The sequence below is a fragment of the Emydura macquarii genome, unplaced genomic scaffold (genome assembly GCF_026122565.2).
Source record: "Emydura macquarii macquarii isolate MOO-44397 ecotype Brisbane River unplaced genomic scaffold, CSIRO-AGI_Emac_v2 contig_2768, whole genome shotgun sequence".
NCBI classification, from domain to species: Eukaryota; Metazoa; Chordata; order Testudines; family Chelidae; genus Emydura; species Emydura macquarii.
In genome coordinates this window covers 47,892,154-47,915,621 of record NW_027132905.1, presented here as the reverse complement: position 1 = coordinate 47,915,621, position 23,468 = coordinate 47,892,154, and the positions used below count along the sequence as shown (strand labels likewise).

At 41.8% G+C, this 23,468-nt stretch overlaps 1 protein-coding gene and 1 long non-coding RNA gene across 3 annotated transcripts in view; both read right to left on the bottom strand.

Moving 5' to 3' along the window:
• Window positions 1-23,468, bottom strand: part of KAZN (kazrin, periplakin interacting protein) — a 612,234-nt gene that overhangs the window by 550,553 nt on the left and 38,213 nt on the right. The gene's annotated exons all lie outside the window — the stretch shown is intronic.
• On the bottom strand, window positions 16,963-18,559 carry LOC137165942 (uncharacterized). Its single transcript, XR_010923524.1, has 2 exons — window positions 18,431-18,559; window positions 16,963-17,454 (listed from the first exon to the last, which is right to left on the bottom strand). It is a non-coding gene; the product is annotated as an uncharacterized lncRNA (long non-coding RNA).

The window sequence follows — 23,468 nt, the reverse complement described above, 5'->3', positions numbered from 1 at the left end:
GCTGCATTGCTCACGTGTCTAAGTACACGTACAGCCCGTTCTCGTGATGTCCCTCCTGATAAAAAATTTATCTTCTCCAACCACATTGACTTGCAGTTAAAAACAAATATGAAATTGCACATGCTGCATGGATCAAAGGAGTGCTGATCCAATTTGAGCAAAGAGCAATTAATTGTACAGTTGATGTTTCCATTAGTCAATTACAGGGCTATTGTTTACAGTTTTATACCCAAAAGTCATTTCTGGCTTATTATTATGTAGGTTTTGCTCTCAATGCCCTTTTCTTCCTGCTCCTTCCCATTATACTCCAGTCTCCAATATTTTTCAACAGTCATTTAATTACAGCCATAATATAATTAATTTACTTATGTAATGGTGCGGAGGTCACTTCAGCATAACTCCTGCAGTCAGGCGTGGCACCACAGGTGAGCCCCTGCCTCAGTTTCCCCTCACCTAGGGTACAAATGAGTCCAAGCAGGCCTTTCTAGTATTAAAAAGAGTGCCCTCTTCAGAAGATAGCACTTATTTAACAGAAAAGGACAACATGAAAATATAAATGAGAGTTTCAGTCAGCTACTCACCAGAAACTCTCCATCTCTGCCTAGATCTTGCCCAGCTAGTAAGGGCAGCCACCTCTGCAGGTCCAATGCATCTCCCATAGTTTTTGCCGCTCTTCCAGACGCCGTAGGAGGATAGCCCAGATCTGTTTTGATTATTGGGCTGCTTCTTGCAACTGGAACAGGACCTCCAGTGTCAGTAGCTGTCCTCCATACGCCAACTCAGGAGAGCAAATCTCGCTCTGCTGAAGAAGCCTTCTGCATATTTCAGCTCTATCTTTTCTTTTATCTGTCCTTGATCGGAGGGGGGTTCAGTAGATCCCAGACAAGCCCCCATGTGTGGCAAGTTGCCATCCCCAACACACCCTCTCCTGGCTGATTATGGCACTGCAGCACCTTTTGCCTCCATTTCGCCAATCCTCTTTTGACCTACTCCATCCATAAGAGTGTCCTCAGTTTCTGACCACACCACATTAGAGAGTCCAGCCCTTCCCAGGTCCACAGAGCCTTTACCAAAGTCCAACAGAAATACACCAAAACCAAACCTTCTGCCTGGCTGGTGTCAGCTTGTAGCCACCTCACCACAGGCATGACGCCACTGCTGTAGACTGTCCTCCTGTGCCTCGGTCAGTCCTGTGATCCAGGGGCTAGCACAGAGGTTCAGACAGGCTCCATATTATCAGGACCCTCTTCTCAGTCAAGCTTCCAGCTCACGTCTGGGGAAGCCTGTCTGGTCTTTTCCCTCTCTCTTTCTCAGTCTTCTTTTCAGGCTGCATCCCAGAGAAAGGGAATTCCCGGCCTCTTCTCCTCAGGGTCTCCTCTCTCCAACTGGGCTCACCCAGCTCTTCATAAGGGGCAGGGGGGAAAAACAGCTCACTCCACAGCTGGGCTTGAACTCTAATCAGGCCTGGTCCACCCTCCAGGTGCACCCAACCTGGGTTAATTGGCCTCTCAAGCCCATATTAACCCTGTCACAGCTTGTGTGGGGTAAATACCCTATCACAACTTAGTACAAAAACAATTACGTACCAGTAAGGCCACTATTTTCTGACTTGTCAGAAACTATTTGCTGTCATCAGATCACAGGAGAGAATATGTTAACAAATTAAGCGCAGAGAAATGACCGTGCCAGATCAGACCATTGTTCCATCCACAATGGTACCGCCATTGCTGTCACATCAGAGTAGACCCTTGGTCCATTATTATCCTCTATTATTTTTCAGACATGCAGCTCTGCATACCACATAAGAGAAGTTACGCTTCATGCCCTGACAGACTTACAGAGGCCTGATCCAAAACTTCCACATGACTTCAAGGGGCATTGGCCAGGCCAGGTAGCAGAAAAAAATGCATTTGTTGAATACACTTGACAAATTTCAAACTGAGGCCCAAATCTTGCAATGGGATGCTCAGGAGCGGCCCATGCATCTGTGCAGAACCCCATTGACATCAGTAGGATCCGTATAGATGCATGGGTCTGCTCTCACAGATGCCGTTGCAGAATCAGAACCTTCAGCTGTAAAACTCTGCAGGGTAGAAATAATTGCCGTGCAGGGCTTGTTGAGCTGTTGATCCCTTCATAGATAAATACCAACATTCATCAAACAACATATCACTCCTCTAACGCTCCACCAGCCTTCGAAGGAGCTGGATGCTGCAAAAAAAGTTTGGCAAACAAAAGATTTGTTGGGACACAGTGAAATTCACGCTCTTACATTTCGACCTTCTGAAAGACATGGATTCAGCATACATTGGAAGGCACTGGAATAAGAAAGCGACAGAAATCAAGAGACATCCATCTATTTAACTCCAAGTTCCCAATGCTCCCAGCCAAAAGCACATCAGGCTTTCTGTCAGGCCCTTGTGCTCTGTAGGCAGCGTTTAGAAGGAAGAGACCCAGTTCCATTGTTTTGGCTTCGGGTATGTCTACACTCCAAGTGCTACCGCGGCGGCAGAGGCCACACCGCTGCAGCGTAGAAACTCGCTACAGCGACTGAAGGGGGTTTTCTGTCCCTGCAGTAAATCCACCCCCTCGAGAGGTTGACGGAAGATTTCTTCCATTGACCTAGCAGTGTCTACACAGGGCATAGGTTGGCTTCAGTATGTCTCTTGGGCGGGGGAGGGTGCATTTTTCACATGGCTCTGTGTGATGTCGCTAGGTCAAGCTAAATTTTGACCAGGTGTCAGATGGAGAATGCTCAGGGCACCTGAGGTACCTCATCCATGCACAGTAAACTTTCCTTTAAGGACAGATTTAATGAGATGCACAGGCTGGCTACTCTCTTCACAGATACTTAGCTATAGGCACTGCACTCGGACTCTGGTGCTACCCCCTACATAATGACATCTACGAAATATAGCGTGTTTACAAGCCTTGTATATGAAACTTGATGTTCCAATTAATGGGAACCATGTAGTTTAATTAATAATCCAATTACCAGGACACACCCAAATCCCCAGGAGATGTTAAACCCACCCTCCCACGTCTCTTCCCCCTCCCCCCAACAAGGTTTAATCTGTACATTTCATGAAGGGGATATTTAGATCTTGATTCTGCAAATCACTTAATAGGCTTAACTTTTAGCACATACTTAAATCCAACCTGATTGTAAACTCTTTAGGGCAGGGACCGCTTTGTTCTGCGTTTGTACAGCACCTAGGACAATGGTGTCCTGGTCCGTTACTGAGTCTCCTAGGTGCCATGGTAATACAAACAATGATCAGCCAATCATGAGTTTAACTTTAGTCAGGTGAGAAGTGAAACGTGCTTATGTGATTGGCTGAATGGCACATACTTAAAGTTAAGCATATTTTTAAAATCTTTGATGAATCTTTTCAGTGGGACACGCAGCCTCGAGCGAGCCTTTGGCATATTGATTTCTCTAGAGCTGTGGTTGTCTGGATAGTCCAGTAATTGCACGTGGTCCATTAATTTCTCACTCATTGACGCAAGATGACTGTTAGATTATTTGATTTTTTGTTTTTAACCCTTTAGACCTTAGACTATTGCCACTTTTCAGACTGGCAGCCAAACAAATCCTTACGAGACATGCAGCAAATATCCAAAAGTTCCAGTAAATTAATGGTACAAATTACAAGACCAAATTTGGCCGGCAGCCCTTCCCAGATGGTATATTTTGCCATCACAGTGTTTTGCAGGAGGGTATCAAATTTACATATTCTTGAGTGGAATTTAAAATTCTGATTAGGAGGATTACAAAGAGGATTATATTACTTTGGCTTTGAATTTGATTGTAGAGGTTTTTAATCATATTAAAACTCCAGGTTTGCACAATAATATAATTGTAAGTATTTGATTAGAATCTTAATTGTATGTTTGCATATTGGTATAACTGTTTAACTACCTAAATGGACCTGCGGTCCCTTAGGAAGCCATGGTAAACAAAGTACTTCTTATCAAAAAAGTTCATTCATCATGCGCAGAAATTTAAATGCATGAACTAATAATTACACAGGATTTTGACTTAAAGCAGCAGCTCATGTTATTGTTCAACCTTCAACCTCCATTCTAAGGTCAGGTCTACACTAAAAAGTTAAGTCAACCTAGCACATGGAGATGTTCTCAGTGAAAAGATTCTAAGAATTTTTTTTTTTTAACAAAAAAAATTTTAACCAAAAAAACCCCCAAAAAATCCCCTAACCTCATTCTTGGAAATAGCTGAATAGTTTTTCAATTAAAACTTTTTTTTAAAATAAAATTCAGCCTGAGACACAAACCCAGCCTGGGAAATTCAGCTTGAATTGTTAACCTTTGGCAAAGTTAAATAAGCAACTGAAAACTGTCTTATAATGGGAAGTATTGTGTGACCTTAACTAATGGCGGCACTGCCAGCTACATCTGTAAAATAAATACACACACGCACACACACTATGTTTTCCAAGAATTTCGGACAAATATCGCTACTTGGTTCACGAAATGTCAACTGTGCATATCCCTTGTGCAGGGAATGATCAAACTTTTGCCATAAGGTGATCACAACGGTGGCTTTCTTGGTATGGATCTATTATTAGAATGCAAAACCAACGAACTCCGAAGCGCATGTTCCAAGGAATGCTGCTAAACAGCCAGCGATCATGTGGGTGTCAAAAGCTCTGGCGTCACGACAACATTCCCTGCATTCCCACCTGCCACCCTCATCTTGTCATGGTCACCCAGATTTTGTAGGGTCTCCTTGATCTTGTTGGACTGACAGCCCTGGAGACTAAAGATGTCTATTTACAGAACAGATACACCAGGCTAGAGGCAGCTTTCCCTCGGTTAATGATCTCCTCCCCCCATGGCTGCACCAGTTCTCATGCTCAGTGCAGGCCTGTTGAAGTCAAACTGTGCTAACGCACGACTGCAGAAATATTAATGCTGTTTCCTGGTAGCTGAAGAACAGCAGGGAGAGGTCTGGAGAGCAAGCAGAACTCTAACGAAGAGAAGCCCTAGTATCAATTTTAAGAAGATAAAGTGAAGCTCCATCCCCTTCAGGGACTTCAGCAGAAACTTTTCCAGGGTTGGAAAGATATTGTAGGAAAAGCAATTTAATTTCTTCCCTGGCATTTATAAGTGATTAAAAGAAGTAATCTCAGAAACCAGCTGTCAGGTTCCCCAAGTGGCTAGTGCTGTGTAAGATAGGAAGAGGAGGAGGAAACAAGAACCAGAGTCAAACAAAAACAACTCTGTTACTAGGTGGTACCTGTGAACAGTTCATGAGTTAATGGAATCATGACAGAAATAGTTCTTGTTGCATTCCCTGCCCCTTTTTTTGTCTTCCGCCTCAATTAATTTGAAAACTGAGATCCTCTTGCTTGAATGGAGACAGGCAATGACACCAGCTTAGCAGCACGCAAAACATTTTGAGGATGGGATTTTTCAAGACCACTCAGTGTTGGCCAAACTCAGCTCCTTGTGAAGGCAATCGGGGTTTTAGTATTGACTTCCGTAGCATGCGAGTTAGGGCAACACTGAGCATTTTTTAACCTTCCATCCTGTTGGGGGGGATGGGAGGAAAGATTCTGTTTGAAAAGCTAGAGAGGTAACTTCTTCAGACCAAGATCTAGGTAGACAGGAGGGGTTCCATTACAATACACTCGAAAGGTAATACTTTGCCCCCAAAGTTTTTTGAGTGCTTCAGAAAGATGAGTGTTACCTCCCTTATTTAAGATGTGGAAACAGAGGCATAAGTGGGTTAAACCTCTTGTCCGAGGTCACATAACCAGTCTGTGGCAAAGTTGGGATCCCCGGCTTCTGACTGACAGCCCGTTGCTTTGACCATTAGACAACACTGTCTCCGATACTGTGATCAGATGTATAAACAGGACTTGCATAAACAATCAAGAAAGGAGGAGAACCCTGAAGATAGGAGCTGGTTGCACCAACTAACCAGGCTGTGGAGCGACAGCACAGATATTAGTTCAAACAATGTTCTCCATCCCACAGGATCACTAGAGATACCAGAGGGTGCATCATGCTGGGAAGTCTCCATTAAACCCAGAACCAAAGTGATTTTGTGGGGCAAAGATTTATTTTTAAAAGGTTCATTTAAATTAATATCTGTGCTGACTGCCCCCTGCATTCAGCTCCTATTCCCAAGGTTCTCAGTTTTCAGAGGCGTACTGCGGGAGGAGGGTTTGCACACAGGCCTGGAAGAGGTTTGACAAAGAGAAATAAGAGGAACAGCAAACACAAGGGAAAAGCTGGTAATGAAAGAGAGAGAGTAGGAAAACATTTTTGAAATGTATTAATTTTCTATGGGCAAGTTATTTGAACTAGAGGATATAGAAGGGTGAATTTTAATGCATAAATGCATTTATTCAATACATACAATATTTGAAAAGGTGTTAAATCTTCAAGCGAGCAAGAGATTGCACTTGCTATTTCAAAAGATTATGGGGCATGATTCCCCCATTTTTCATTTTCTTCCCTTTGCCCCCGCCACTCCTTTTTATGCTACACCACCGCTCTTGCACTGACGGTGGGGGCAATTCCTCGAAAGATCTCCCACCTGAATTGATCTACTCTACAGCCACAGCTTAGTTGCAAAGCACTCCGCCCGCAGAAGCCACTCCCACAACCCAAATTAAAAGAGCAATACAACCATCCGTACCAATGGATCTTTAATGCACTCATCAGCATGTACTCTAGTCATCAGCAAAGACTATATTAAAGATAAGGACTGCTTAAATATCCCTACCCATTCTTATTGGACCGATGAAAGTGGACCAAGTCACTTAACACAGAACAGTCCAATAGCCACAAGGAAATAACTGGAATCACACTGAGCGATTTCTGGAAGGCACACACTTTTATACAATTCAGCTATTACTGTTCTATTTTAAACCTGCTTCATACTTAAGTTTCACAATAATCTGTGCAATTGAACATCTAATTAAAAAGAAAAAATATTGCGATTCATATTATTACAGTGACAGTGGCATTTGCAAATGCAGCACGCCTAGTTCAGATTAAAAGATACCAAGCTCCTTACATATTACAAAAGGTAAAGCTTAGTCATTTATCTGTGCAATTTACGGGTTGCAATCCAGTAGTGCTTGGAGGCCACAACTGAGCACGGGGCCCTTCTGTGCTGGGTGCTGCACATAAACAAAGTTAGAGAATTCCTCTTCCAAAGTGCTGGTATTCTAAACAGGTGAAATAGAGAAAGGATGAAAGAAGGGAAATATTACTATCGCCTTTTTACAGAGAAGGGACCTGGGCCACAGAAAGGTAAGTGATTTGCCCAAGGTCACACGAAGTCTGTGGCAGAACGAGGAACTGAAAGTCAGTGAGAGTTAGATTCTTAACTCCCATTCGTACCTGTGTCAGTCTGCCCCTGAGACTGCCCAGTCTGCCCAGTTCTCCCAAGTCTCAGCCTTAACCACCAGATCGTGCCTCCTCTCAACTAGAAACATGAGGATTGTGCCATTTGTTTAACTTGATGTGTCTGGGCTGTGCTTCTTCAAATGCCGCTGTTAGGTGGGATTTTCAAAAGCACTCAGTGTTGGCTTAACTCTTGAGGAGTTTGGCTGACACTGAGCACTTTTGAAATCTCATCCACAATGAAATCTTTGAAGAAGGGACTCATTTTACCATGTTGTTATGACAGGAGAAAGCAAGTGGCCCTGTTACACAGTCTTGTTTTTTTCTTAGTGGGTGAGCAATGTTCAGTCTTGGAAGAACTGCTGCCTTGCTAGTTGTATGATACAGTCTCTTTTGCAGGGCGCTGGGGCAAGCATCGGAGGAGTTTATCTTGATATCTCTCTAACTAGAGTCAGTTCTTAAGACAAACTTCCTCCCTGGGAACCTGGTGTTGGGGTTTTGGCTGTGAATCCTGAAGGAAAGAATTACTGCATGCTGTTTGTGACCATCTCCGTTTAAGGACTAGTGTATAAACAAGTTACACTGGGAATATATCCAGACACTGATTTCTCCTCCAACAGGAAAACAATCTGCAGAGCCCTGGATATCAACTATCACTCCACAGGGGGTCAGCAATATGTTTATACAGTGCATAGAAAAATAGAGCTTGACCTTAGTTGGCACATAAATGCCTGCCCAACATAAATGCTAAAAAAATTATTTCTTGACCAGTAGATACTGGTGCACTTTTTTTTTTTTTTTTTTAATTCTAAGAGAAGTCTGTCTGTTACTGAGAAAAACAACTGCATCTGGGTACCTTAACATACATCAGAGAAAATCTTCATTAAGAAAGAAATTAAATTAATTAGCTAGCAGATAGTCTCCTATGTGCCAATTGATTTAAAACGAAAAGCATCTCCCCCTCACCCCAGGACTGGCTTCATTCAGTTCCAGTTAGTATATCAGAATGATGTATTCTGCTTACAAATTGAAGGCAAAGCGTATTCGGCTATTCTATAGAGAGAATGGATTTACATTTAAATGGTGTTCTTCATGTATCTAATAACTCAGTCCAATAATCAAAGTCCTACAATCTAAGCAAGAGCCTGGCTATGTTTGGTATTAATATAGCCCCCTAGATTCATGATGCACATTACTCCTGAATTTTTGGCAAGCGGGGAGAGGGGAAAATGAGTGAAATACTTCCATTTCCCAGCTGCAGTCAGCTAGGGAAGGAGGTTAACTAGGAATTAAAGGCTTTTAACAAGGTTTACATTTCATTTAAAAATTCAGATTCAATGGTTCATAAATCTCAGAGAGAGAGACAAATCATCACAATAAGGGGATTTTCATTACATTTTTTTTTTAAAGCGCCAGGAGAAGTTTGGCAACAAAAAAGTTACCAACAGGGCATCTTTTTTCTCTTGGTTTTGGTAGAAGATTGGCAAGAATTTATCTCACATGGATAGAGCAAAACAACTAGTACAACAGAACCAATTTCAGCTGAAAAAAGTTCTGAGGTTCAATTTCATTTACATCAACTTTTTATAGCAATTTTTATTGGGTTAAGTTTAATTTGCACATACTACAGGTATAGCATATTGCTAAAGACAGGGACATAATCCTGTAACTTTATCTTCATTGAGAGCTGTCAATTCTAGTGACCTTCGTACTGGAAGTGGGAATACAATGTAGAAATCACTATAAAATATAACGATGCAATGAGTTTCTATGGCAACTTGATGAGTTCAGTATTTTTAAAGCTCACTGGAGAAGCCAAGTTGTGCAGTGCTGAATATGAGAATAAAAGGCACATGCACACCTTTTATCAGACAGGAATAAGGCAAGCGTGTAAAAAAGAATATCCTCCCACACAGCTAATTCTCTATTTTTGGTAGGTACTTATAAGACATCACCTTGGTCTCTAGACTTCCCAAGCATAGCATGGGATCTATTTTCTAGTAGTGATGAGTTTCCTTCCAATATAGGTCAAGAAGCAATACATTTGATTGATCACAAGTTGCAGTAGTTCCTTGTTATGCTTTGGAGTTAATTGTGGAAAAAACCCACAGTGTGTCGAGATTACAAGTCATCTGCTGGAGAGTTAGCATCTATGAGCAATTGCTCAGCAAAATAAATGCTTCCACTGCCCCTTCTAGTCCCCAGCAGCTATTGCTTCCATGTTCTCAGACTGCAAGCCACTTCGTGAGATGCATGAAATAGAAATCACAGATAGGAGGTATATATATATACATCCAAGGGTAAGAAACGACAATGGGGAGGGTAAGTGTTGACAAAGTCCGTTCACTTAGAGTAGATGAGGCCCATTCACAACCATTGATTAGAAGGTGAAAATGTGTGAACAGTGACAATTACTTCTTGTAATGAGAGAACCATTCCAAGTCTCTATTCAGACCCAGTCCGATTGTGTCAAGTTTGCATATGAGTTCCAGCTCTGCAGTTTCTTGCTGAAATCTGTTTTTGAAGTTTTTTTGTAGAAGTATGGCAACTTTCTACTCAGCTACAGAGTGTCCTGGGAGACTGAAGTGTTCTCCGACTGGTTTATGGATGTTACCATTTTTTATGTCTGATTTGTGTCCATTTATTCTTTTGCGTGGTGACAGTCCGGTTTGGCCAATGTACATGGCAGAGGGGCATTGCTGGCACATGATGGCATATATTACATTAGTAGATGTGTAGGTGAATGAGCTCCTTATGGTGTGGCTGATGTGGTTAGGACCTGTGATGGTGTCACCAGAGTCGATGTGCGGGCAGAGTTGGCAATGGGGTTTGTTGCAGGGATAGGTTCCTGGGTTAGCGTTCTTGTTGTATGGTGTACGGTTGCTGGTGAGTATTTGCTTCAGGTTGGGGGGCTGTCTGTAAGCAAGGATAGGTCTGCCTCCCACGGCTTGAGCGAGCGAGGGATCATCTGCTAGGATAGGTTGTAGATCCTTAATGATGTGTTGGAGAGATATTAGCTGGGGGCTGTAGGTGATGGCCAGTGGTGTTCTGTTGTTTTCTTTGTTGGGTCTGTCCTGTAGTAGTGACTTCCGGGTACCTGTCTGGCTCTGTCAATTTGTTTCTTCACCTCTCCAGGTGAGTACTGTAGTTTTAAGAATGTTTTATGGAGATCCTGTAGGTGTTTGTCTCTGTCTGAGGGATCGGAGCAAATCCGGTTGTATCCGGCTTGGCTGTAGACAATGGATCATGTAATGTGTCCAGGGTGGAAGCTGGAGGCATGAAGATAAGTATTGGGGTCAGTTGGTTTTTGGTATAGGGTGGTATTAATGTGACCATCCTTTATTTATATTGTAGTGTCCAGGAAGTGGATTTCTTGTGTGGACTGGTCCAAGCTGAGGTTGATGGTGGGGTGGAAATTATTGAAATCCCAGTGGAATTCTTCGACGGACTCTTTCCTGTGGGTCCAGATGATGAAAATGTCATCCATGTAGCGTAGGTAAAGAAGAGGTGTTTGGGGATGAGTTTTGAGGAAGCGGTGTTCTAGTTCAGACATAAAAATGTTGGCATATTGTGGGGCCATGTGGGTGCCCATAGCTGTGCCACTGACTTGAAGGGATAGATTGCCTCCAAATCTGAAGTAGTTGTGGATCAGGTCAAAGTCACAAAGTTCAGCTACCAGGTGTGCCATATCATCACCAGGGAAAATGTTCCTGATGGCTTGTAGTCCATCTTTGTGTGGAATATTGGTGTAGAGAGCGTCTACATCCATAGTGGCTAGGATGGTGTTTTCTGGGAGATCACTGATGGATTGTAGTTTTCTCAGGAAGTCAGTGGTATTACAAAAGATAGCTAAGAGTGCTGGTGGCATAGGGCCTGAGGAGAGAGTCCACATAGCCTGACAATCCTGCTGTGAGAGTGCCAGTGCCTGAGATGATGGGGTGTCCAGGATTCCCAGGTTTGAGGATCTTGGGTAGCAGATAGAATAACCCTGGTTGGGGCTCAGGGAGTGTGTCTGTGTAGATTTGTTCCTGTGTTTCTTTAGGGAGTTTCTTAAGTAGATGTAGTTTCTTTTGTATTCCTCGGTGGGATCGGACGGTAGTAGCTTATAGAATGTGGTGCTGGAGAGTTGTCTGGCAGCCTCCTGTTCGTAATCCGACCTATTCATGATGACTACAGCACCTCCTTTTGTCTGCCTCTTTGACTATAATGTCAGAGTTGTTATTGAGGCTGTGGATGGCATTGCGTTCTGCACGGCTGAGGTTATGGGGCAAGCGATGGTGCTTGTCTACAATCTCAGCTTGTGCACGTCAGCGGAAACACTCTGTGTAAAAGTCTAGTCTGTTGTTTCGACCGTCAGGAGGAGTCCATGCAGAATTCTTCTCTTGTAGCGTTGGTAGGAAGGTATCTGTGGGTTAGTGTGTTGTTCAGTGGTGTGGTGGAAATATTCCTTGAGTCGGAGATGGCGAAAGTAGGATTCCAGGTCACTGCAGAACTGCATCGTGTGTGGGGGTGGTGGGGCAGAAAGAGAGTCCCCGAGACAAGACGGACTCTTCTGCTGGGTTAAGTGTATAGCTGGATAGATTTACAATATTGTTGGATGAGTCAAGGGTATCACAGTTGTGGTCCCTTGTGATATGTAGGAGCTTAGATAGTTTAGAGTCCTTTTTCCTCTGTAGAGAAGCAAAGTGAGTGTTGTAAATGGCCCGTCTTGTTTTTGTAAAGATCAACCACGTGGAAGTTTCTGTGGAAGTTTGGCTTTTCATGAGATTATCCAGCACTGAGAGTTCTTTCTTGTTCTCAGGATCACCCGCTCTGTAACTTTGGCAGGCTGTGAAACAAGCTACTTCACTGCACTGAAAAAACAAAAAACTCACAAGGAGAAGTGGATTATTGATGCAATTTCCATAGCAGTCATTTTTTATGAGAAAAAAAAAATAAGTAGGTGGAAAGAGAAAAGGTAAAGGGAAGGCATGCATGGTGGAGGAATTCAAAACAACATTTTATGTCTAATGCTTTTTTACAGAGTCCAACCATGTAGAAAATATATGCCCTCTTCAAAAAAGGATCAATAGAGGTATGGTAATCTTTCTGCTGTACTTATGCCTTTCATGTAACTCCCTGTAGGCTACTAATCGGTAAATCAGTTTCTCTACAAATTTACAAATATGGATCAGAGACTGGGTATAAAATACTCTCATTCATGTCAGCTCTAGCCATTCACCACCTCCCCTGCTGTCTCTCCATTCTTGTGTTTGAGCTGCTGCCCATCATATCTGTGTATGGAAAGTATCCTGAGCTAAGCACGCTGAATTTTAGGAAGGAGAAAGCCAATCACCACATGGTAGAGATTGCCCTGAACCAAAAGATTGGATTCAAATGCTGCTAAACTTCGGGAAAGCTCAGGTTCAGACCCAACCCTTAGCTAACCTTCATCTCCAGACAAAAATTTTCATTTTTATTAACTTTCAGAATTGGTGAATATTTTCCCCCATCCCCAGTGCTGTCTGAATCTTCGTGACCAACAAACAACGGCGAATGGACACTGAGTACTTCTTGTATCATCTGACCAGCTCTAAGTCAAAGGGTGCTCTTCTTTCATTCTCTCCGAGGCAATATTTGTCTTCCCTCTTTTATTACCTGATTGCAATGCAAAGCTACCCCTGATGTTTGCTATGGGGAACCCAAGCCTTCTGCTTACAAAGCAAGACGACAGGCAGCTAGCATGATGGTGCTAATACTATAGGAAATGCCACTGACAAGGGTAAACGGATGAAACCATAATGTTCTAAGTACCCACATGGCCCCATTACTAGCCTGCTTACAGTACATTTCAACTGTATAATTTTTCCAGAAATTGAAACTGTTTTGTTACAGCTTAAATATCTGATCAGACAGCTGACTATAGACCTGCAAAAAGCAATTATTTTGGACACTGATTATTACCACTGTAGGCACTGCATTCTTGTAAGTGCAGGTAGCTGGGAATGACGCCAGCTTTATGAGGTGGACTGTGGTATCTAGTGGAGTTAATTAATGTTGCAGGGTGAGTGGGAAAAGGGAAACTAAGCAAACAGCCAGCTTAACGTGCAAATTAACTGACATGAAATAAATTCGTATGTTCAATTTAAATGTGATTAATTTATTAAAGAAAAACAAGCCTAGGGACAGAGAACTGGTGTGTCTGGCTTAACACCTTGATCATCAAATTACCATAGCAACCAATTTGTTAACTCTAGGCAAAAATAGGTTTTTTTTATTTGGTAGGCTTTTTACCCACAAGAGCAAGGATGAATGGGCCAAAAAGCTTCAAAATATTGAAATACAAATTAATTTTGGGGCAGAGATAGAGCTGCCTTTCATTTTTGAACAGGAACATAAGAGCAGCTATATTGGGTCCAACCCACGGTCCATCTAGCCCAATATCCTATCTTCCAAAAGTGGCCAGGGCTAGACGCTTCAGAGGGAATGAATTGAACAAGCAATTATCAAGTGATCCATCCCCTTTTGTCCAGTCCCAGCTTCTGGCAGTCAGAGATTTAGGCACAGCTGGAGCATAGGGTGGCATCCCTGACCATCTTGGCTAATATTCATTGATAGATAAATTCATGAAGGATTTGTCCAAGTATTTTTTTGAACCCACAACATCCCATGGCAACAAGTTCCCCAGGAACTGCCCTATAGTCAATTCTGATATATATCTTAAACTGGTGTTGCTTATAGGGTACAAACATTATGAAGATACATTCCAATACATTCCATTTAATAGCATTCACAAAGGTGGATAAAGCTTAAGCCTATTACTTGTGTTCTGTGTATTTCCCCTTAAGTATATCGAGATCTTATGTGCCTCTTCCTCCTCCACTCTAGGTACTGCTGCCATTTTGTGTTGAGTTAGTTCAAGTGATAGAGGCCTACGCTGAAGTTCCCAAGTTCTGTCCCCCTGACAACCATCATGGTGCATTCGTTACAAAGGTTTACAGGTGAGTGAGATCACACATAAGATTTTGAGAAACGCTTGCCTAAAATATTTAAAATAAATATGGAGATTAAATATATCAGAGCACTATCAGTGAATTTAACAAGTCATAGAAGGGAAGAATTAGTTTTGTTTAATGAGGGTATCCTAAAAAGGACAGGAAAAAAAAAAGCCCACCAGAATATCAATCACCACCCTGAGACACAAGAAACATGAGACAGTCGTGGGAGGGACAAGTTTTCATGAGCTCTTCCTGGGGTCTGGAGAAGGTAACCAGAGCATCCAAGCTAAATACAAGGTGGGACAGATTATTATGCATAAGAGGTCCACACCTGTTGTAAGAGACCATTTAAATGAGGTGCGCAATTAATACTTCTGCAGTGAAAGGACAAAGGACATAAAACCAATGTCTCTGGTAAGTGCTTTGTAGCCTACTGTATGTATTATACCTTTGTAATTCAAACGTCTCTGGGGCAGAGGGAGGCATCCAGGCAGAAAATGAACTTTGTCGCACAGCAATGGTGGAGTAATGGGCAGTTTTGACCAAGGCCAAGAGGTATAAACCTCTATTTGCATGGGAAGTGCCTGATGATCTTTAAATGCCCATGTTACATTTCACACCTTATTGGTTTTCAATGCTCTCCACGCAGAAGATACAGAGCTCCATTTATCTGCCCCAGAAGAATGAAGGGCTTAGCCAGCTTTGCCAGGGTTTGAACCTGAGGTTCCAGAGCGTAAATGTATTTCAAACCTGATGCTCTTGGTTGTATTTATTCAGTGGTTTTAGTTACTCTTAGCATAAGAGCAGAAAAGAACTAGCCAGGAGGTGTATAGATTCCACCCCTGCTGTTAACACTGGAACATAGGATACGAAGCCTGCCTTGTAACTCCACCGCTGGAGTTAAAAGGCAATCTCTATTTGCTTGCTGTAGTACTCCAGTTACTAGAGAGTGAATACAAACAGGCAGAATCTCCCCACCATTCTCTCTGGGAAGCAAACACAGATACTGGGTAAGTATCCAAATTCACCCACTTCCTTAGGATTTCTCTTTATTGCTGTTAAATAATAAGATATAAGCCAGGCTTTCTCCAGAGCACGGCATGTTGTTTGAATTTCTCCCTGAAAGGCTGTGATGTTCCCCTCTGCAATCTGGACTGGTATGCCACCATGTCACCTCAATCTCCCCATCTCGCACTTGCCCCGCTGCGTGAACCTCCCACTCCTGAGTCAGCCCACGCACAAGCACATGCAAGCAAGCGGTCCCTGATTTAGTGAATGAGTGCTTCTGGCCAGCCACTCATGGGATTATGCAATGGGATGACTCTCTTCCCTCCCCCCAGCCAACCACCCCAGTCCCGGATTCAGCCCAGGTCCTTTTACAGAGTTCATTGCTGCTCACTGGACTCTGCAAGCTCATTCGTTTGTCAATTTATCAAAGAAATTGATACGCACAGCTCGGTCACTCTAAATGAAGTCTCGACACACACCCAAACCACAAGCACTGCTTCAGATAAAGCAAACACATACATTTATTGAGCAGAGAAAGATTTTAAATTATTATAATCCAGAGGATTATAAATCAGATTTGACAAAAGTAAATCTAAAGCAAATCGCATTCTAAACTACGCTTAATACTTCCAATAGCCTCCCAAAATTAGAATAATACTCAGCACAGGCTGGCTGTGGACTCCTCCTCAGCCAGGCCCTCCCCCTGTGGACAGTCTTTCAATTGCTTGGTGTTGTCTTGTAGATGGAATGCAAGAGAGCTCAGAGACCAAAATGCCTCTTCCTTTAATAGGTTCCCCCGACACCCCTTGGGGTCAGGTGATCAGCAATGTCCAGCATGGCTTCCTCCACTTGACTCAAATGAGCATCATCTTATCAGATGCCCAGGCCAGTCCATTGTTCCTGGAAGAGCTAGATTGTTTTATTCATGCCTTTGTGAGGCGTGAACTCTCTCTCTGCTGCTTCCAGTGTTCGCCTAGATCTGCTTCAATACACGGGAGACGCAGATTTGGAAATATTACAAAGCAGCAGAGCTTCATACCCATGCCTGTGACATTGCAAGAAACACAGTACTATAACAACCATGTTCAGCATGTCTGAGCGTTCCAAAAACACCTTGCATGACACCCTTTGCATTAAACAATACAGTTACACTAGAAGAGTGAACATAAATGACACACAATCACACCATAAGGGTACAATGTGTCAAAGGCTCATAGCATCATCCAATCAGGAGGTTAACAAAGGGTAATAGGACTCATCTAGTCGGATGAGTCAGCAGAAGTAGACTGCATCTCTACAGAAGGTGCTAAGCACAGCTACCAGCAGGGTGATTCAGTGGATATAACGCTACATCTTATCATGTTGAGACTTAGGAGAAAGTTAAGGACACAGCTTCCATATGCGGGGAAAAGCTAGGACATAGACGTCACTTGCTCTTTCTCAAAGGATGATGCACTGCTGCAACCTCCATCTTCTAACAGTGATGACAACCAGAGTGCTAGATGCACAGTCTTGCTTTTCTGAACACAATTTATTTTCATATAATTTGTGAAACTGCCTATTTGTTATGTGATGTGCATGTATACAAGATGCATTTTACTATTCTTAATTCAGAAAGGTTCAACCATTCATCTTCCTGACTTATTTCTCAAATTCAACTAAGCTCTAAATAGATACATGTGGGTTTCTAAAATAATAAATGATAATGCTAGAAAGTGCTTTACAGTTTCTGGACAGACTATTACCAGACAATCTTTTACAATTTAATTTGCTACATCTCCTTCAATTCATTGTAGACAAACATGCAACATGGACTCTGATGCTTGCAGGTATTAGCAACATACTTTGCATCTGTTCTTGGACATTTGCTTTCTATTTGAGATCTTAAATAACCAAAAAAATTATTTTAACATGGTATTTTCTTGAAAATTTTTATGGTGTGAGGTTTTTATTTTTAAAGCCTAGAAGATGAAGTGTCAAAATATAAGTGTCATGCAAAAAAGATGCCAAGTTTGTGTCAGACAGAGAGGCAGGAAGATCTTGCAAGAGCTGTTTGAATAATGGATTTTCCGGTTTGTTGGCAATTCTGAAAAAAAATTGTTTTAATGTCAAAAATGAAAGATTGCATGTCAATATTGAGCATTGTCACATGTTTTTTTAATAAAAAAATTTGTTTCAAACCCAAACAGTTAAACATTTCAGTTTGATTTGGGGGGGGGGGGGGGGGGGATTTTTGGCAAAACTTTTGCGCACACACCCCCTTTTCCCACAAAAACCAAAACAAAACATTGTGACCAACATTTTCACCCAGCTCTCATCTCAAGGTAAGGAACAGAAGTGGATGTCAGGAGAGTTGGGTTTCTTTCCTGGCCCTGCCATAGAAGCTTTCTGGAGACCCTTTGTCAGATCACTATTCTGTATTTCAAATTTTCCTGTCTGTAAAGTGAGACTAATATCATCTCTCGCTCAGGTACAGTTTAATTGATTTATGTTGGTGATAGAATTTTTCTCAGATAGAAATCACTACAGAGGTGAAAGGTGTACATGTGTATATACCCATATACATATATAGTGGGTACCATTAAAATAAACACACGCTTCACGGTCAGAGTATCTTCCTTGCTTGCTTAACACAGCAAATCTGAAAAATCCTACGACAATACGGAGGGAACTGAGGATGCTAGATATAAACTCAACTTGTAAATACACCAAGCATCTTATAGAATTTTCATCAGTGTGAAATGCTTTGGGCTAAGGTACAACATCCTTCCCATAGGGTGTGGATGTCCCCATAGCATCCCGGGCTGGCCAAATGTAGCACTGCCAGAACTCCCTGCCTCAGTTGCCTTCCCTGAGGCGAGTCTCCTCAGCTCTCCTCACACCAGTCTGTGCTGGAGCTGTAGCTTAACCCTCCAGCCAAATCAAACAAACATAACCCCTTATGGGGTAGCAAAAATCTAAACCAGAGCTCCCAAACAAATAAAATGTTTCTTCTGCTCTTCAATTAAGGCTTCTCTTCAACCCACCCTCTGAGCCCTGTTCCCAGGCCATTGCTGGATTACCTTTCCCCTGTTCCAGTACAGAGCACTCCATCTGCCTGCCAGGCTGGTTCCCTCCAAGTACCATTCTCAGAGCCTAGTTCAGGGCTTTGCACAGGAACCCGCTCATTGACTCCAGCCACCAGACTGCTCTCTCTCAGCCCTCTTAAAAGACCCAGGTGCCCATTAACTATCACCTGACCCGCTTGGGGCCTGCTCCTGTGGGCTGGGAAGCAGCTAATTAACTGGGTCACAGGTGTGGCTGGCCCCATCTCCCCTTTAAGGGACCAATCACTCTAAGACACTCCTCCAGACATTTTAGCTAAGAACAGTGGGACAGATTTCATTAGGAATGTTTTTTGGGCAGGCTAAGTGATGAAACTCCCAGCAGCTCGCTTTGCCTTTCCATTTATGTGTGGTACAATGAGACAGGACTGTAAACATGCACTGAAATGCATGGTTAAAATGACACTGAAGTGCAATTTAACAATTTTGTGTGTGGAAGCCACTAAAACTGAGACCGGACATCCCCTAAAGCAGAACATATCAATATTACCAGACGCTTTTTTAGCAAAACTCCCTTTTATAAGAACCAAAACACTGTTGCCAGAGTGAAACATAAATGCATTTCCCTTCTTTTGTATGTATATGTGTAGAGAGAGAAATGGCTCATTTTGCAAAAAGGCTGAAGAACCTGAGCAATTCAGATAAGGATCTGAATTGAACTGCACCAGTTTGAGGTTTGCCCATCACACTCAGAAAGCAGTTAAAGTACATGCTGGGCTGAAAATAACTGCACAGGAGAAAAATCTGTTACATAGCATATGAGTCAAACCCATATGAACATGTCTTGGCTCAATCTTGTGGAGAGTTTTAACTAGTCAGACTAAGGAGGTGGTGTATCTGTTATGCTAAACTACAGTGTGACTATTAAAAAATCACCCTTCTATTGTTTCCATTGTCTCTAAGCACCAGAGCTGGATTCTAATGCCAGTTTACTTCAAGTTCTGATTTTCATTCACCAAATCAGGGTTGTGATGGGAATTTTTGGTTTTCAAGTTGAGCAGGAAGACTCCTGTTCCTGTGAGATTCAAAAGTCTAAGACCCAAATTCAGCAAACTACTTAACCATATGCTTAACTTCACGCTCATGAGTAGTGCCATTGATAGCATATGTGGGTAAAATTAAGCCTATATCTAAGCAATTGAGGAATCAGTGACAGCTGGGACATGTCTCGAAAGCATAGTAAAGCAACTAAAAATCCTCAAGCAGTTGTTAGGAGCCCTTCACACATATTAAAATGCTTATATTTCTAAGATTTAAAATAAGCTCACAATAACTTTTCTCAGAGCATTTTCCTTCACTCAGAACACCCCAACCTACTAGAAAATTTTTGTCAGTGTAGCACACACATTAGCTTCCAGCAGGAGAAATGTAATTATCATAATAAGATTTCTTAAAACTTGACTTTTATGTTGTCAGCTGCATTAAAATTTAAATCTTGTTCCAAGTCAAGAAAATAACTCTAAAAATGTGAGAAAAATGTACAGCAAAATCAATATTATTAAGAGTGAAATGAACTGTACCGAAGGCAATCAAACCTCTCAGGATACAAGGAAAGATACTGTAAAATTATAATAAATTACCCTCATTTTATCACTTGGTAAAATGGTAGAATATTAGTGTCACTGGAACGGCATTGCTTTCACCCAAGGAACACTTTACTACTTCAGCTATTAGAAGAATCTGGTTAGATTTGCATCATTTTGACAATGTATCTTATTAACTCATATGTTAGCTCATTATTTTATACATGCTTCCACTTTTTAAACCTCATGCATACTTTTTTCCCTTGGTATCATTTATTATATAGACACTTGCCCACTTGTTCTTAGTCTTCAGGCTATAGCATTTCAGAACATGTAAAATTCTATTTTCCTTTTATATGCTGTTGCAAAAGCAAACTTGGGAATGTATGGATGTGCCTATTTGGTCTTTAAATGGCTTCACTTATACTAGATTGCATTACAAATCATTTTGGTGATGCCTATTTAATGTAATATTATATGCTCAGTGAAACCCTATTATGGGTTATGGTAAAACCCCATTGATGTTGATAGGTATGAACTCACTCTCCAATTAACATAACTGGAAACATAAGCCTCACCTAGGAAAAAAAGGTGTGTGTGAATCTGTTCATGAATAGCCTCAAAAATCACCTGCAAATTGCAAAAATTTACAATGGCAAAAATACTTACTAATCTCATGGAGAAAAAACTGGGGTGGCTTTGAACTTCTGGTAACATTATTACTTATGTAATAGATAACAAAAGTCCCAAATGAACTTGGCTCCATTAAAGAGAAATCTTTCTATAGATAAAATCTTTTTATAAGCCCTTCCTGCCTCGTAGATAGAGGAAGGCTTTTATTCTTCATCAGGTACTCATATTTTGTTCCAGGTCTTCCTTGTCTTGAAGAAACACTTTTATTTTGACCCACCGTGAGTAGGTTTCTTGTACTGAAATAATACAGAGGGAAACAGTATGAAGATGGCAGCATGAGATTTCTTGTCTTTTGGAAACTATTTATCCCTTTTGAATTCTGGGGATTGAATTTAACCATTAAGCCTTGTTCTATATCAAGTTTAAAGATAAAATTGCCCTTTACTGCTTTCCTCTATAGCTGTTGCATACATATTACAGGCATTGATTGTATCAAACATCTGCCATCAGATTTATTTGGTAAAATGAAAGGTTGCAGAGCACACATCACAGGTTTGTTTTGCTCAGATAAGATCTTAGGAACTGCCATCCTGGATCAGACGTGGGGTCCGTCTACTCCAGTATCAGGTGCTTCAGAGGAAGGTAGAAGAAATCTTGCAGTTGGCAGGTTTGGGATAGCCTGCCCGTATGAAAAATTCCTTCTTTAACCCTCTCACCCAGAGTCTGGCTTGTGCGCTGAAGCATGAGAGTTTATATTCCTTCCAAAACCCTAGGGTTTTTTTTGTTCAGTTTGGTTTTTATCAGTAGTTACTTCGTTCTTGTTATCCATATAAAACGGGATGTCCTTGCTATCCATGCGAATGTCCCATTGCTGACTACCTGTAATTATTGCCACACAGTGGCATGCTGTGACATTTTTAGTCAGGCATGGAATTGCACACCTGCATGCACAATGGGTTCCTCCGTGCAGCCTGACCTCGCACGCACCGTCATGCTGCGCTGTGAATGTCATTTTGTTCAGCGGTCGCTGGAGAGCGTCCGGCGAGCACAGTCAGTCCCAGGGCATGCCTATGCTGATGGTGCACCACTGCCACATTGTGACAGGACAATTACCCTGCGAGTCACACGTAATAGTCAATCCTAATCAAAGTAATTATGGGCCTCTGGCATCACCACTGTGCTGGATGTCCAATCCATGCTTCCAGAAAGCTTCCATCAGGAACTAAGAAGGGTAAAGGGTCATGTAGGGGAAGGGACAGGCTATCTATACTTCCCTCCTTTTTTTTAAACTACACTCAAAATTAGTTTTGTCTTTGGGGTTAGTTCTAAACGGACTCCTCCATCCCAACACAGAATTACATTTCAATACCCTTCACATCATTGTGGCCCTCCACTGCAGGACAAGAAAAACACAGCTATTATGGCTGAAGCATCAAAGCCGTTTTAGAGGAACTAGACAAAGAGACCATGGGATCACACCAATATTTGCCAGTAACACTTGGGCTGAAAATTGCTGACATTCAGCGGAGTGCTATTGATTTTTGCATGGATTGTAACCTAGAGATGCCACTGGACCTGGAGCGAGCATCTTCTGTAAAAGGACTCTCACTCTTTAGACCTGCACCTTTTCACCCACTGATAAGAAACAGACAATAACAACTGCACAAGGGAAAGGACTGAATGTTTCTTCTAAACCTCAGCTGGCTGTAATTTTCATACAGTCAGTGCCTCCCGAGACAAGCATTTTCGCAATCTTACCAAACCAAGCAACCTTTTCCCCATCAAAGAATCCTTTTCATAAACAAAGAGACCTTTATTTAGGTGCAACATACATCTCCACGGTCGGTAGCAGAATTTCATCGTAAGTGACTTCTGTTTGTGTTTGCTCCTTTCTCAAGTAACAGTTGCATCAGAGCAATTGATAGGAGAACAGAGTGCATTTACTTAGAACAAACACTCCAGTTTTATCTACTGAGCAAAACCACAGAGCTATCTATGGTTCCTTGCCAGCCAAACCCCACAGGAACAGACCTCAAATCCTAAACAAACCAAGCAGAATAAACACCATGTTTAGACTCAAAACACAGGCAAGCAAAAGCCCTCCTAGTTAACCCCAAGGTGAAGGCAACCTACTCCAGATGTACCACAGCAGTATATAGTTACTAATTTCCTACCATGCCTGCTCTGAAGACAAGAACAAACTTACAGGCATTAAGGTCTTTCACAATAGGGAGGGTGGCGTGTATGCAAAGACATTTCCAATTGGATCTCTTATGCAGTAGAAAAAGGTTTGACATATACGCCAGATCAGAAAAAATTTTTGTGTCACTGACATCCTATTGAATAATGAGTATATTTTCTACATTACACACGCAAACCCCTTAGTTTTTAAGGTTGCAAATTCAAGCACTCAAAAGTTAGGAAATGCCTAATTAAAGTTATCCACAATCCCTTCTAACAGATAAAAAGCACAAGATGGAAAACTAATTTGTATCTGTTACAGATGCCCAAACCACACTAGAGAACAGGATGACTGGTTCCTTAAACATCAATCTATAAAGTGTAGGAAAAAAGCTGCATTATCACAGGGGACTTCAGTCTGCATGACATATGCTGGACCCTTCATGCTGTCAATACAAAAAACCTCAGAATTTCTACAAATCATAGATGACAATTTCCTAACTTAAAGATTTCTCCACCTGCCAACATGGGAGAATTCTACATTAGACCTCATCTAGATCAAAAGGAATTGATCACATAACTAAAAATTAGTGATTGTTTAAGTGCAATCATGACTTGATTATAGTTGTAATGTGCAAATGGAATAAAATCAAATCCAG